At 33.0% G+C, this 14053-nt stretch overlaps 1 protein-coding gene across 2 annotated transcripts in view; it reads right to left on the bottom strand.

The window, feature by feature from the left end:
* pdgfrb (platelet-derived growth factor receptor, beta polypeptide) overlaps positions 1–12809 on the bottom strand; it is a 117297-nt gene extending 104488 nt beyond the window's left edge. The window contains exon 1 of one of the 2 annotated variants that reach the window (XM_073819969.1): positions 12556–12809. The gene's annotated coding sequence lies outside the window, so the exon portion shown is untranslated. Of the gene's footprint in view, positions 1–9165; positions 9306–12555 lie in introns of those variants that run through there. The other variant, XM_073819968.1, reaches the window with a different exon arrangement.
* Between the last annotated feature and the right edge of the window lie 1244 nt (positions 12810–14053).

Below are 14053 nucleotides of genomic sequence, written 5' to 3'. Positions count from 1 at the left end.
ACATGGTCACTCCCACTAGCCACTTTGGTGGGTTGAATTTTATAACAGAGCTCAACATTAATGCTTGTCTGAGAATTTTTGCCTGACCGGGCAACTAATCTGATTAAAACATCTAATTAGGGAAGCACCAATTTTAGTACAATATCGATTTGGTTAACAAAAAAGTTACAAAACAAAGATCACAGCTGAACAGTCATGCATCTCTGAGCAACATACAGCGGTATTTTGTTACTGAATGGTTAGGAGTTTCTGAATTTATTTTATTTTTATTTGAGTCAATGATTCAGTGGTCCATTCATAAAGACAGGCACTTGCTTCATTCTTGAATGAATCAGCCATCTGAATGAATCATTTGAAGGCATGACTCAATGACTCATTCATATTTAAAAGTAGCTTATCTTTGCATTTTTTCCCAACATTTCATGTTTTTATATTTATAAAAAAATGATTTTAAATACCAAGCTCAAAACATTATTCATACTGTTGCAACTTTGCAATGTAAATGCTTTCATGCTACATATTTGGCTTTATTAAACGTGCCACTTAAGCTGCTTCTGTTTCTTCTGCAGTGAAAGATCAGTTTTGTTAATACTGATTTCATTTGATTGGTAACAGCACAACAGTCTCTTATTAAATGAAGTGAAATTATTAATAAAATATAAGAATTTTGGTAAACCACTAGCCACGGTGGCTGGAAAGCAAAAAAGTTAATGTCAAGCCCTGGATACTGGATATACATAACAATCTACATACACTACAAAACCATCATCCATCTGTTTATTAGCCTATGTTTAGTCTATGGATATGTGCAAATCAGTGTTGCCAGGTTTTTACAACAAAACCCGCCCAATTGCTACTCAAAATGAGCCCAATCACAATTCGCCTTCCAGGGGCTAAATATCTGACATAAAAACCCACGACAACTGTGTTAAAATAGCTGAATTGTTAAAGTAGCCCAACATTGGTGCAAATGTAGGTAGTGTTTCTATCACCAACATCGCCGACTACTGGCCTGGCATGAGTAATACAGTGCTTTTAGCTGTTTTTATTGATCCACATGAACAGCGATCGTTTTGGCGATGTTGTTGTCCGTATGCAAAGCTTTTTAAAAATACCAATGACCAACTTTTCCGTAGTAAATTGTTGTAATGTGAAAATACCCTTATTGCCTTTCCGGATATGACTCTTGCACAATCAAGTCTGCAGTGATTTTTTGACCTGTTTTATCATCCTGCAGATGAAAATGCTTCTATTATTTTAAAAATCAATTCCTCAAAACACCGTCCATAACTATGAGCAACAATAAGTGATTCTTTCCTTAGTAAACAGCACTAACAATGACTCAAAAAGCCAAAGCCAGAATGACTCTGAAAGACAATTTTACCAACTAACCCATCAAAAACACAAACTCATCAAACCAAACCCCTTCCTCTCTAAACAACCCGTCTGACACCCCCACATCAGAGAAAGAGACAGCTTTAAATGATTACAGCTTTAACCAGCCGCTGACAGAGCGACAGAGAGAGAGAAGGAACGGAAATAAAGGATGAGGAAGTGGCAGTGACATTCCTGCGGTGATGGAGAGATGAAGAGCATAAGACCAGAAACACCCTCGACACACTGTAAGCATGTAGTCTCATTACACATCACATGTATCAGCTGTTTCCATCCACATGTTTTCATACACGTTTTGAGATTTCATATAAAAACACTGAATAAAAATACCAAGTTGTGAACAAAATGACCATAAAAACCTATGCACTTGCAATGTAGCTTCTCAAGGGACAATACTATAGAAATGAAACTTGGATATATTTTAGAGTAGTCAATGTGCAGCTTGTATAACAGTATAGATTTACTGTCCTCTGAAAATAACTCAACATACAGCCATTATTGTCAAAATAGCTGGCAACAAAAGTGAGTACACCCTAAGTGATGACAGCAGTATGTTGTTTAACCATGCAAAGCCACATGTCCTATTGAATATGTTTATGTTTTTGTCTGCTTGATAGGACCATACAACGTTGTGTATCTTGTATTAGAGCAGTTAAAATCAGGTGCTTTAAGTACAATTCTGTCATACTGACCACTGGATGTTCAACATGGCATCTCATTGCAAAGAACTCTCTGAGGATTTGCGAATTAGAAATGTTGCTCTCCACAAAGATGGCCAGAGGCTATTAGAGGTTCAGAAACACCCTGAAACCGAGTCACACTACAGTGGTCAGGGTCAAACAGAGGTTTTCCAAGATGGGTTCCATTCAGAACAGGCCTTGCAAGGGTCGATCAACAAAGTTAAGCAGTCGTTCTGTGCATCAGGTGCAGAACCTGGCTTCAAAAAACAGATGCATGAGTGCCAGCATTGCTTTAAAGGTTGCAGAAGTAAAAGGTCAACTTGTCAGTGCTCAGACCATACGCCACACACTGCAACAAGTCGGTTTTCATAGGCGTCGTCCCAGAAGGAAGGCTCATCTGAAGCTGGCTCACAAGAAAGCCCGCAAACAGTTTGCTGAAGACAACATGTCCAAGAGCATAAATTACTGGAACCGTGTCCTGTTTCTTGAGGAAAACATTTCAGAATTTCTCTCCATGTAATGTACTTTAATGGTGCCCCAAGTTTGAACTTCCAAAATGCAGTTTAAATGCAGCTTTAAAGGGCTCTAAACGATCCCAGCCGAGGAAGAAGGGTCTTTTTTAGCAAAATGATTGGTCATTTTCAAAAACAAACTCACTATTTATGTACCCTCTAACCTCAAACACTTATCTATGTCTGTGTGAACCCTTTTTTCCAGTAAAAGACACTTAGGGTATGTCAAAAAACTCCCATCTTGTTTTCTTTCACAACTTTAAAAGTGTACATCACTACATCTCTGCATGAGTCCTGACCCAGAGTTTAAAAAGTGAACATGCAAAGAAGATCAAGCAGCCTTAAAAAAGAGGGTAAAACAGCGATGTTGGACGATTTCGAAGTTGAAGAAGAAAACGAGATGGGAGTTTTTCGACATACCCAATTGTATTGACCCAGTTTTGCGGTTAAACTGTATATAAATAGTCCATTTGTTTTGAAAATAACCGATCGTTTCGCTAGATAAGACCCTTCTTCCTCAGCTAAGATCGTTTAGAGCTCTTTAAAGCTGCATTTAAACTGCATTTTGGAAGTTCAAACTTGGGGGCACCATAGAAGTCCACTAAATGGAGATAATTCCTGAAATGTTTTCCTCAAGAAACATAAATTTTTTACGACTGAAGAAAGAAAGACATGAGCATCTTAGATGGCAAAGCGGTGAGTAAATTATCTGTAAATTTTTGCTCTGGAAGTGAACTAATTCTTCAGGCTTCTTTAAGGCTTCAGGCCTTGTATCCATGAGGAACGAACACATATCCCAAACATGCAATGACAGATTCATCTCTATAATCAGAAAAGTTGGAAGCAAATACGCTTTGCATTACTGTGAAATGACTAAAACGCAACACAAACCTGCACACATGTATGCCAAAGCAAACTCTCTATCTCACACACATATACACACAGTGTTCTGACTTTCCTAAAGAGAGCTAGTTATCTAAAGAAGGCCTCATAATATTTTTTTTGGTCTCCTGAGCCGGCTTTCTCCGTCGAACCCAACACTGTCTCCTTGTGTCTCTGTTTGATTTGGCCTGAGCGCAGAGAGACTGCAGAAACGCAGCTCATTGAGATTAATGAAGACAGCATCATCTGTCTTTCTTTCTGCATTCTTGTAATAGTCGTTGGTCATCGTTACGCTGTAATCTTAGCGGTCATTAACCGCAGGATGCAGGCGATTAAACGCACACTTGAGTGAACGAGTGAAGGAGCTTCAGTCTGATGAAAGAAGAAAAACTTCTGCTCAACAAGTGCTGAAGGAGACTGAAATCTGACTTGGACTGATGCTTGGGTAATACCATGATTCTTTGCCATTTATTGTGATGGTATCATGTTTTTTCGGAAGATTTACCATAGTAATATCAAGCTTTTCTATAGCTCAAGCACTAGCAACGCCAAGGTCATGGATTTGATTCCCAGGGAAAGTGGGCATGAACTAATAAAATTAATGCAAGTCGCTTTGGATAAAATGTCTCAAACGAACAGAAATACCATAGAGTTTACGACATGACACAATAATAATGTTTTAAATTTTGTACCATTTGCAAAGAAATAAAATTGAAGTAAAACTATAAAACCATTGTTTTTAGGATAAATTATATTGGCCTTTTTCCCAAATCATCATAATGATTACCAATAAATGATTTATATTATTGTCATTGTGTGGAGTACAAGCACAGAGCCAGTTAAAAATATTACTTAAAAATTATTTTTAATTGCGTTATTTTTAGCAGCCTAACCAGGAAAAAAAACCTAGATAAATAAAATGTATTAAAACCAAAAATTAAATAGGGTTTTTTTTTACTTTATTGCCAACTAATGTGAATTTAACAAATAAATTATTTAAAAATGTATTTATGTTAAATGTATTTTTTTAAAGAAAAAAAGAAAATTAAAATTTATTAAAACTTCAAAATTCAGAATTAAACTGAACTAAATTGAATTTAACAAAATGAATTTATGTAAAATGTATTTTTGAATAAATACAAAAATGTAATTAATTAAACTTTGTATTATTGTGTTTTATAAAAAAATTAAATGTAGTATTTTTTATTTATTTATTTATTTAAATTTAACTAAATGTATTTATGTAAAATGTATTTTTAAATAAATAAAATTTTAATTAATTAAACTGCATTATTGTGTTTTACAAATACAACAAAATGAAGTGTAAAATTAAAAAAAACTAAAGTGAATTTAACAAATAAATTAATTAAAAATGTATTTATGTTAAATGTATTTTTAAATACATTTTAAATAAAAATATATAAATATAAGTTAAATAAACTTTGCATTATTGTGTTTTGCAAATACAGTGAAGTACATTTGAAGAACTAATGTGAATTTAACAAATAAATTATTTAAAAATGTATTTATGTAAAATGTATTTTAAATACATTTTTATACATTATTTTATACAAAATGTATTTTTTAAAAACAATTTTCAATAAAACAACAAATAAATTAAATACATTTTTAAATAAATAAATAAATACAATCTAAAATAAATTTAAACTGAACTGAACTCAATGTGAATAAATCATATATATATATATATATATATATATATATATATATATATATTTTTTTTTTTTTTTTTTTTTATAAATTTTCACATGAGTATATACTTTTTGAAACATTGCTTTACATTTTAGTCGATATGTTGGTTATATTTCTTAGGTTCTTAATAACACCAGTGACAAATGCTATAACATAAATTGCACAGTAATGTTATTCTGTACTGTCTCTTTCAATTAAACAAAAAAGCTGATTTGACATACACACAAGGCAGCTTTAAGAAACCAAATGTTCAAAGTGGTCCTTTCTGTAAGTGTTTTGTGTGTTTGTAATGACGTGGACACGCGGGATCTCTGCGGTTCTGCCTGACCCTGTTCCTGAGCTGCACTCATCCGCTGCTAATGGGGAGCACATTTTTCATGGGACTGGTATGCGGCCCAGATGAGGGGGTCAGGAAACAGCTGGTGACGCAGCAGTGGCTCTGTCCGTCCCAACGAGAACCCTTGATTTCACTCCTGACAGTCCCATCGCAGATATCGCTCACGTCTTACTCACATACTCTTACTCACTTACTCACTCTTAATAACAGCATGTTCTAGATAGAAGAACGGCACAGAAACTCCTCATGATACAACTATGAGCTGAATGAGAAACGCATGAGTAACGGGACTTTCTGTACCGGCACATTCATACGAAAGGAACGGAGATCAGCTGCTGAACATCTGTGTGACTTACAGCCTGGACCGATTGAAATAGATATACAAAGTCCTACTTCAGAAAAAGCATCTTGCCAAGTGAACTACAGCAGCTCTGAATACTACTAATGTTTGGGTTGCAATGCAAAATACATCTTCAAAATAGATTTTTGTAAACATTGTGCTTATTGTACATATATATATTTTTTCTAATTATGTATACATACATTATTTATTTTTTATATTTATCCATCATACTCATATATACTTAGATAAGTATGTTATAATAAAATTGATAAAATATCATATTTTTTTATTTATACAAAAATGTAAATATAATATATATATATATATATATATATATATATATATATATATATATATATACATACACATACATAAATATAACATTTTATATTAGATATTAGAAATGTTATAATAAATATCATCATTTTATACAGTAAACAATGTAGTGGTATACCGATATTTTTTTAAATTATATATACATATATATATATATATATATATATATATACTGCCCTCCAAAGGCAAAGCGCAGTAACTACACATTTGGTCAAAATTGGTCAAAAATTAATTTTGTGACAACCATTTTATCTTGTGGCAAAGTCTTCTGGTTAAAGGATAACTATTGCCAAAAGGAAACCTGGGCTGTTTTTTTTTTCCTGTAAACGAGACAAACTTCTATCTAAAAGCATAATTACGACAAACGAGCCGTTTTTGAGATTGACCGTGATTTCGTTTTGTGGTCAGTGGCCGGTGAATGGGAGTACTAGGGGCATACATTTGAGCGCAACACTAAGAAGGCTCGACACACCATGACACTTTGCTCGAAGTATCGCCTGGGTCTCTACACATGAACTCCAGCATTGAGAACACTGTTTGTGTACACAGAGTTTACTAAAAAGAAAGGTTTTGAACAACTCACTTTCACTGTTTGAGTTTCCGCTCACAGCCGTCTTGCCAGTCAAGAAGTGTCGATCTCCGAATGCGAGGATGGATAGCTCCTAAAGCATATTTCCATATAAATGCACGGCTAATTCGTTGTTTTGTCGCAAGTGAAAAACAATATTAACCTTCTAGTTGTAAAAAGAGCCTCATATAAGCCTAATATTTCGTCCTATGGAGTCCATTCATTCGCATTCGGAGATCGACACTTCTTGACTGGCAAGACGGCCGCGAGCAGAAACCCAAACAGTGTAAGTGAGTTGTTCAAAACCTTTCTTTTTAGTAAAAAGTGTCATGGTGTGTCGAGCCTTCGTGTTGTAAAAATATCGATTTTGATACGCTGAAAGTTATGCCCCTAGTACTCCCATTCACCGGCCATTGACAACAAAACGAAATCACGGTCAATCTCAAAAACGGCTCGTTTGTCGTAATTATGCTTTTAGATATAAGTTTGTCTCGTTTACAGTAAAAAAAAAAAAAAACAGCCCAGGTTGCATTTTGGCAATAGTTATCCTTTAAATTGTGTCCCGTTTCAGAGAAACGAGAGTTTCAACATATTTGTCTAGCTGGTGTAAAAACTTTAAACCATTTTTCTCAGTTTCAGTGTTGGCATAGTGACTGCAATTTGCCTTTGGAGGGCAGTATATATATATATATATATATATATATATATATACACAATATATATATATATATATATATATATAGTATATTATTTTATAATATATATTTATATTTTATATTTACACATAAATTATTTAATTATTTATTTTTATATTTATATATATAAAATATGTAAATATATAAGTTTATATTAGATATTTATAAATGTGTTATAATAAATATAATAAAATATATCATATCATTATTTTATAAAGTATACAATGTAGCAGTATACCAATATTTTTTGTTTATAAAATATAGATTTATATTGTGTATTAATATATAAATATATATTTCTATGTTATATTTAGACATACATTTTTTGTTTTTGTATTTTTAATAATAATTATATTTAGTATGTTATAATAAATATCATATCACAAATATCATAAATTATATATATATATATATATATATATATATATATATATATTCAGACATAAATTATTTATTTTTGTTTTTCTATATTTATATATAAAAATACATAAATATATTATTTTATATCAGACATTTACAAATGTTATAATAAATATCATATCATTATTTTCTACAGTATACAATGTAGTAGTATACCAGAAATGCTTTTATATAATATATATTTATATATATAAATACATAAATATATAATTACTTCATGTATTATGCATCATACTACTCTCTCTATATATACTGTATATATTTGTTATAATAAATAGCATAAAATGTATAATATACTTTTACAAATGTAGTATGTTGCATAGTACATAAAATAATGATATTTTACGGGAGATAATTAAAATAGAAATATAATTATAATATATAATAAAGATTATGTATTTATGTATTTTATATATAATTAAACAAACCAAATGTGTATATATTTATATATATATATATATATATATATATATATATATATATATATATTTTTTTTTTTTTTTTTTTTTTTTTTTTTTTTTTTCTTCCTGTGCATCTTTTAGAGCTTATTTGGGGACAAAGGCTTGTCATAGTGACCTAAACTATGTGACATTTGCTTTACGCTTTTATCACTATGTTTGTAAGCAGCGGATAATAAAAGTCACAAACATAAACAACTGGATTCTGGAATGTTGTCGGCCTTTAAACGCGACGAGTGCTGACAAAACACAGAGAGAGTTTCAATGACAGGAGACGCAACACACACGTCCCGCCAAACGAGAAAACAAACACCACAACAATCTCAACCGTGTGTAAAGGTGTTCAAACACAGACTGTAAATCACAGACTCGTTTGCTCTCGCTCAATTCAGCGAACTCTCGTTCAGACGCCACACAAACAAACAGCAGAAAGTGGCCCTTTCTAAACAAAACCTCACAGAAAGGAGATCCATCTCTCACATGAGATAAATGCCACAAAACCTCTAATAGCTGTCTATCATTGCTAACATCTGGATAAAAACAAGCATCCTAGTGACAGAACGTGCAAGAACTATCTAATAGACGATGGAAGAGGGATTGAAATGAGGTGAAGTTCTCCAAAGTTCAGTCTAAGATCGCAAGCATCCAACGTCTGGAAAAAGTCGCATTTCAGCTACTTAGTTTTTCACTGTTTGTCCTAGCCATTCGTTCGCCAAGATATTTAAAGCATCATTTTTCCAAAACCTCATGCAGTAAAACACTCAAGACTTCCAGGAGGGCAGACAGGACTGAAAGCTGTGCAATCGAATCCGATCACGTCTCTTACCTTCAGCAGACGCCTGGACGTCAGAGCAAAAGCATGTCTAGGAAAAAGCCTGCGTTCTTGCTAACTTCTCGTCTCTCTCTCTCTCTCTCTCTGTCTGAGATCTCTGGTTTTGTAGCGGTCGCTCATACAGCTGCTGGAGGGAGGGATGGAGCTAAAGCTCTGGTCTCCAGGGTCTCAGACGGAGAGAGACATGGAGAGGAGGTTGGGCAGCAGATCTGTTTATTTAGTCAAACGACCACAGCAGGGTTCATTCACTCACTCACTCACTCACTCTAACCAACATCCCTATGAAGGTAGCACAGACTAAACCCAGCACAGTTACATCCACATATAAACACGAAACAAAGAAGGAAAAAAAATCACAGATCAGATCTCTTTAATGTCTCAATTATTTCTGCAAAATGAGACTTTCATTTTTGCTAATATGAAATTAAATCAAATTTAAATAAATAAAATCAAAACTAAAATTAAAATAAAATCTTTTCAAATGTAACCATTTTTATCTCAAAATCCAGATTTTTTTTCTCACGATTTCTCAGTTTTCTGAATTTCTTTCTTTTTCTTTTTTTGCCACAGAATAAAAAATTAAAAAGGTAATTGCGACTTTTTTATCTCACAATTTAGACTTTTTTTCCCAGAAAGTAACAATTCTGAGTTTATATTTCACAATTTTGTGTTTATCTTGCAATTCTTTGTTTATATCTGCAAATTCTGTTTGTCTCGCAATTCTGAGTTTGTCTCGTATGTCTGTGCTTCTATCTTGCAATATTGAGATTATATCTCGCAATTTTGTCTTGCAATTCTGAATTTATATCTTGCAGTTCTGTGCTTATATCTTGCGATTTTGTTCATATCTCACAATTTTGTGTTTATATCTTGCAGTTGTGTTTATGTCTTGCAATTCTGTTTGTCACAATTTTGTTTATATTTCACAATTCTGTGTTTATATCTCACAATTTTGTGTTTTTATATGTACAAATTCTAAGTTTCTGTCTTGCAATTCTGCATTTATATCTTGTAGTTCTGCACTTATATCTCGCAATTCTGAGTTCATATCTCACAATTTTGTTTACATCTCACAATTTTGTTTATATATCTCAATTTGATGTTTATATCTTGCCATTTTGTTTATATCCCACAATTTTAAGTTTATATCACCATATTTTATATATCTCAATTTAAGTTTATATCTCGCAATTTTGCATTTATATTTCACAATTTTGTGTTTATCTCGCAATTCTTTGTTTACATCTGCAAATTCGAAGTGTCTGTCTTCCAGTTCTGCATTTATGTCTCGCAGTTCTGTGCTTCTATCTTGCAATTCTGAGTTTATATCTCACAATTCTGTTTATATCTCACAATTTTGTGTTTAGATTTCGCAAGTGTGTGTTTATATCTCGCAATTCTGTGTTTGTATCTTGCAGTTTTGGGTTTATGTCTTGCGATTCTGTTTATATGTCACATCTTTGTTTATATCTCTCAATTTTGTTTAAATCTACAAATTCTAAGTTTCTGTCTTGCAGTTCTGCATTTATATCATATTATATATTATATCATATATTTATATCTTTCAATTTTGTGTTTATTTCTGACAATTTCGTGTTTACATCTCACAATTTTGTTTATATCTCGCAATTTTGTTTATACCTCAAAATTTTGTGTATATATATCTCAGTTTTGTTTACATCTTGCAGTTTTGTCTTGCAATGACATTTATGTCACAATTTTGTTTCTATCTCGCAATTCTGTGTTTATATCTCACAATTTTGTGTTTACATCTACAAATTCTAAGTTTCTGTCCTGCAATTCTGCATTTATATCTTGCAGTTCTGCGCTTACATTGTACAATTTTGCTCATATCTCGCAATTTTGTTTATATCTCAGTTTTGTTTGTATATCGCAATTTTAGTTTTATATCTCGCAATTTTAGTTTTATATCTCGCAATTTTGTGTTTATATCTCACAATTTTGAGTTTATATCTCACAATTTTGTTTTATATATCGCAATTCTAAGTTTATATCTTGCAATTCAGATTATTTTCTCTTCTCTCTTTTCTTCAAATCTCACAGAATAAAAAAAAATTAATAAAAAAGGTAATTGTGAATTTGTATCTGAATTGTGAGAGAAAAAGGGTCAAATATTTTTTTTCTTTATCTCTTGGCGGAAACAAGCTTATATTAATGTCTTCTGTTTCTCCTGAGAAAAAGACCTTGAGAGTTTATATCTGAAAATGTTGTGTTTATATCTCACAATTCTAAGTTTCTGTCTTCCAATTCTGTGCTTACATCTCGCAATTTTGTGTTTACATCTTGCAATTTGGTTTATATTTCACAATTCTTGCACTTTTTTTGTTTGTCTTACAGTTCTACACTTATATCTAGCAATTCTGAGTTTTTCTCACAGTTCTGTGCTTATATCTCTTAATTTTGTTTACATGTCACAATTTTGTTTATATCTTGCAATTCAGATTTTTTTTTTTCCAAATTCTGAGTTTACATCTCACAATTGTGTTTTTTCACAGAATAAAGTTAATTGCAAATTTGAATCTGACTTTTTCCCCAGAACTTTGAGAGAAAAAAGTGACAATTACTTTTCTCTCTCTCTCTCTCTCTTGCCGGAAACAAGCTTATATAGATGTCTCCTGTTTCTCCTGAGAAAAAGACCCTGATAATCTCACATGTGTCTCTTCTAGGGTTTCAGAGGAATCTCAACAATGTCTCAAACTGTGCTCAGATTTGCAGTCTGCAATCAAAAGTCAACAGGAACTCAGACTTTTCTCATCAAATGACCTGAGCTGCTCTTGACATTCACTTTACTGCTCTATATTTTAACTGGATGACTAGTGACTCATTTTAGCAGAAGCATCTACATTTTTCACTTTATATAAATGGGTAACTGAAAATACAATCAGTTTGGGATCAGTAAGGTTTTTAATGTTTTTTTTTTTTTTAAAGAGGTCTCTTCTGCTAACCAAGCCTGCATTTATGTAATTAAAAATACAATAACATTTTAAAATATTATTACAATTTAAAATAAATGTTTTGTGAATATAGGTTAAAATTGCTGTATTTTTAGCATCATTATTCCAGTCTTCAGTGTCACATGATCCTTCAGAAATCAGTCTAATATGCTGATTTGTTACTCAAGAAACATTTCTGATTATTATCAATGGTGAAAACAGTTGTGGTGCTTCATATTTTTGTGGAAACTGACACTTTTTACACTTTGATGAATAGAAATTTAAAAAGAAACCTTTTAGAACATTATAAACGTCTTTACTGTAACTTTTGTTCAACTTAATGTGTCCTTACCGACCCCAAACTTTTGAACAGCAGTTGCTGAGCTATAAAAGACCATTGATAGTTTCTTAAAAACAAAAGCAGCCGTACCGTGTGGAGAACTCTTGAGAACGAGGCTGAAGGCAGCGGCGTCTGTCTTCCAGAGGTTCGCTAGATCTGAAGAAACACACAACAACACAAGCCCAGCCAGAACTCCTCAGCAACAGTCGCCGGTTTCTGTTTCGTTGAAAACACAAGCCGCAGGGAAATGAGGAGGACTTTGGCAACTCTCACAATAAAGCGCCCAGCTGAAGAGAAGAAAAGAAGGAGAAACAAAAAGAGGAGAGAAAGTTGTTTTCAGGGCATTGGAGTGCTCGAGCCAAAGCGAAGAAATGGAAAATGCATTGGAATAAAGTGCGGTTTTGGTGAAGGGAAGGTGTGTCAATAGCGGCGTATGGTGCTGAGAGCTCACACATACACATATACTCACAGAGTACGAGGGTCTGTTTTCAATCTTGGCACTCTGTCTCTCTCTTTCTCCCAGGCAGCAAGAGGAGTAGCTTGCAAATTCATAACAACGTCCAACAGCTGAGTAAGACCTTTTCTCTTTATTACAGGGGGAGAGAGAGAGAGAGAGAGAGAGAGAGAGAGAGAGAGAGAGAGAAGTTGTTGGCATTCGCTCTGTAATTGTGTGAGTGAACACAAAATGTCCTGATCAACAGAGACTCATTAGAGGCCTTGAACAGACACACAGGAGCTCAACGAATAAAAGTGCAGGAATAAAAGGTTCTGTGCCAAAGAACTACAATGTTGGCTTGTCACAGACAGTTTGTTATTGTACATTCCTGGGATTAGGGATTTTTTTTTTCCAGTTTAGGCTTGAGAAATGCAAAATATGATTACTTTATGACATTTTTTAAATGCATCAGGAATTATTTAAAAGTGCCAATAAATTCTTTAATTTGTGTGCCAAAGTTAACATAGAAAACAAATGCATACTTACTTTTAATGATGAATATGATAATAGTAACAGTAATAATTAATAATAATTAACATAAAATATGAATAACTTACCAGAGTCTGTGTAGACTTGTTGAATCATACCAGGTGAAATATGGAACAAGGACCATCAGGACGAAGATTACCTGATATTGCCTGATTTATCAAATGTTTTTATAAATACCTGACAATGTTGACCACAAGCAGCTTTAAAACCACATAAAAGAGGCACATATAGTAGTTAAAATAAACGATATATATAGTAAATGACAGCTGCTCCCATTTCTAAGTGGAAATGTTGCTTTAGCTTGTTTAAATGGTCTCTAAACATCTGGTTTTCCTTTAAACTGTCAGTTTCCTCTGTTGCTCATCTTCGCCTCTGGATGGAAAATATCCACTGTCACTGTCCCAGTTCTTCTGTCTGACATCTCAAATCCAAATCAAGATTTAGGGCACTCACGGCTGCTCAGTCCTGCAGATACTGGCCTACCGCTGGGTTTCCATCCAGACATTTTTATGATTTTATTTTATTTGCATTTAAGAAATTAAGAAAGTCCTGATATGCGCATAAACTGGCGGCATTCGCATGAAGGCTGATGTGGATTTTGAT

This window comes from Garra rufa, chromosome 16 (assembly GCF_049309525.1).
Source record: "Garra rufa chromosome 16, GarRuf1.0, whole genome shotgun sequence".
Taxonomy (NCBI): domain Eukaryota; kingdom Metazoa; phylum Chordata; class Actinopteri; order Cypriniformes; family Cyprinidae; genus Garra; species Garra rufa.
This window is presented reverse-complemented; position numbering and strand designations above follow the sequence as displayed.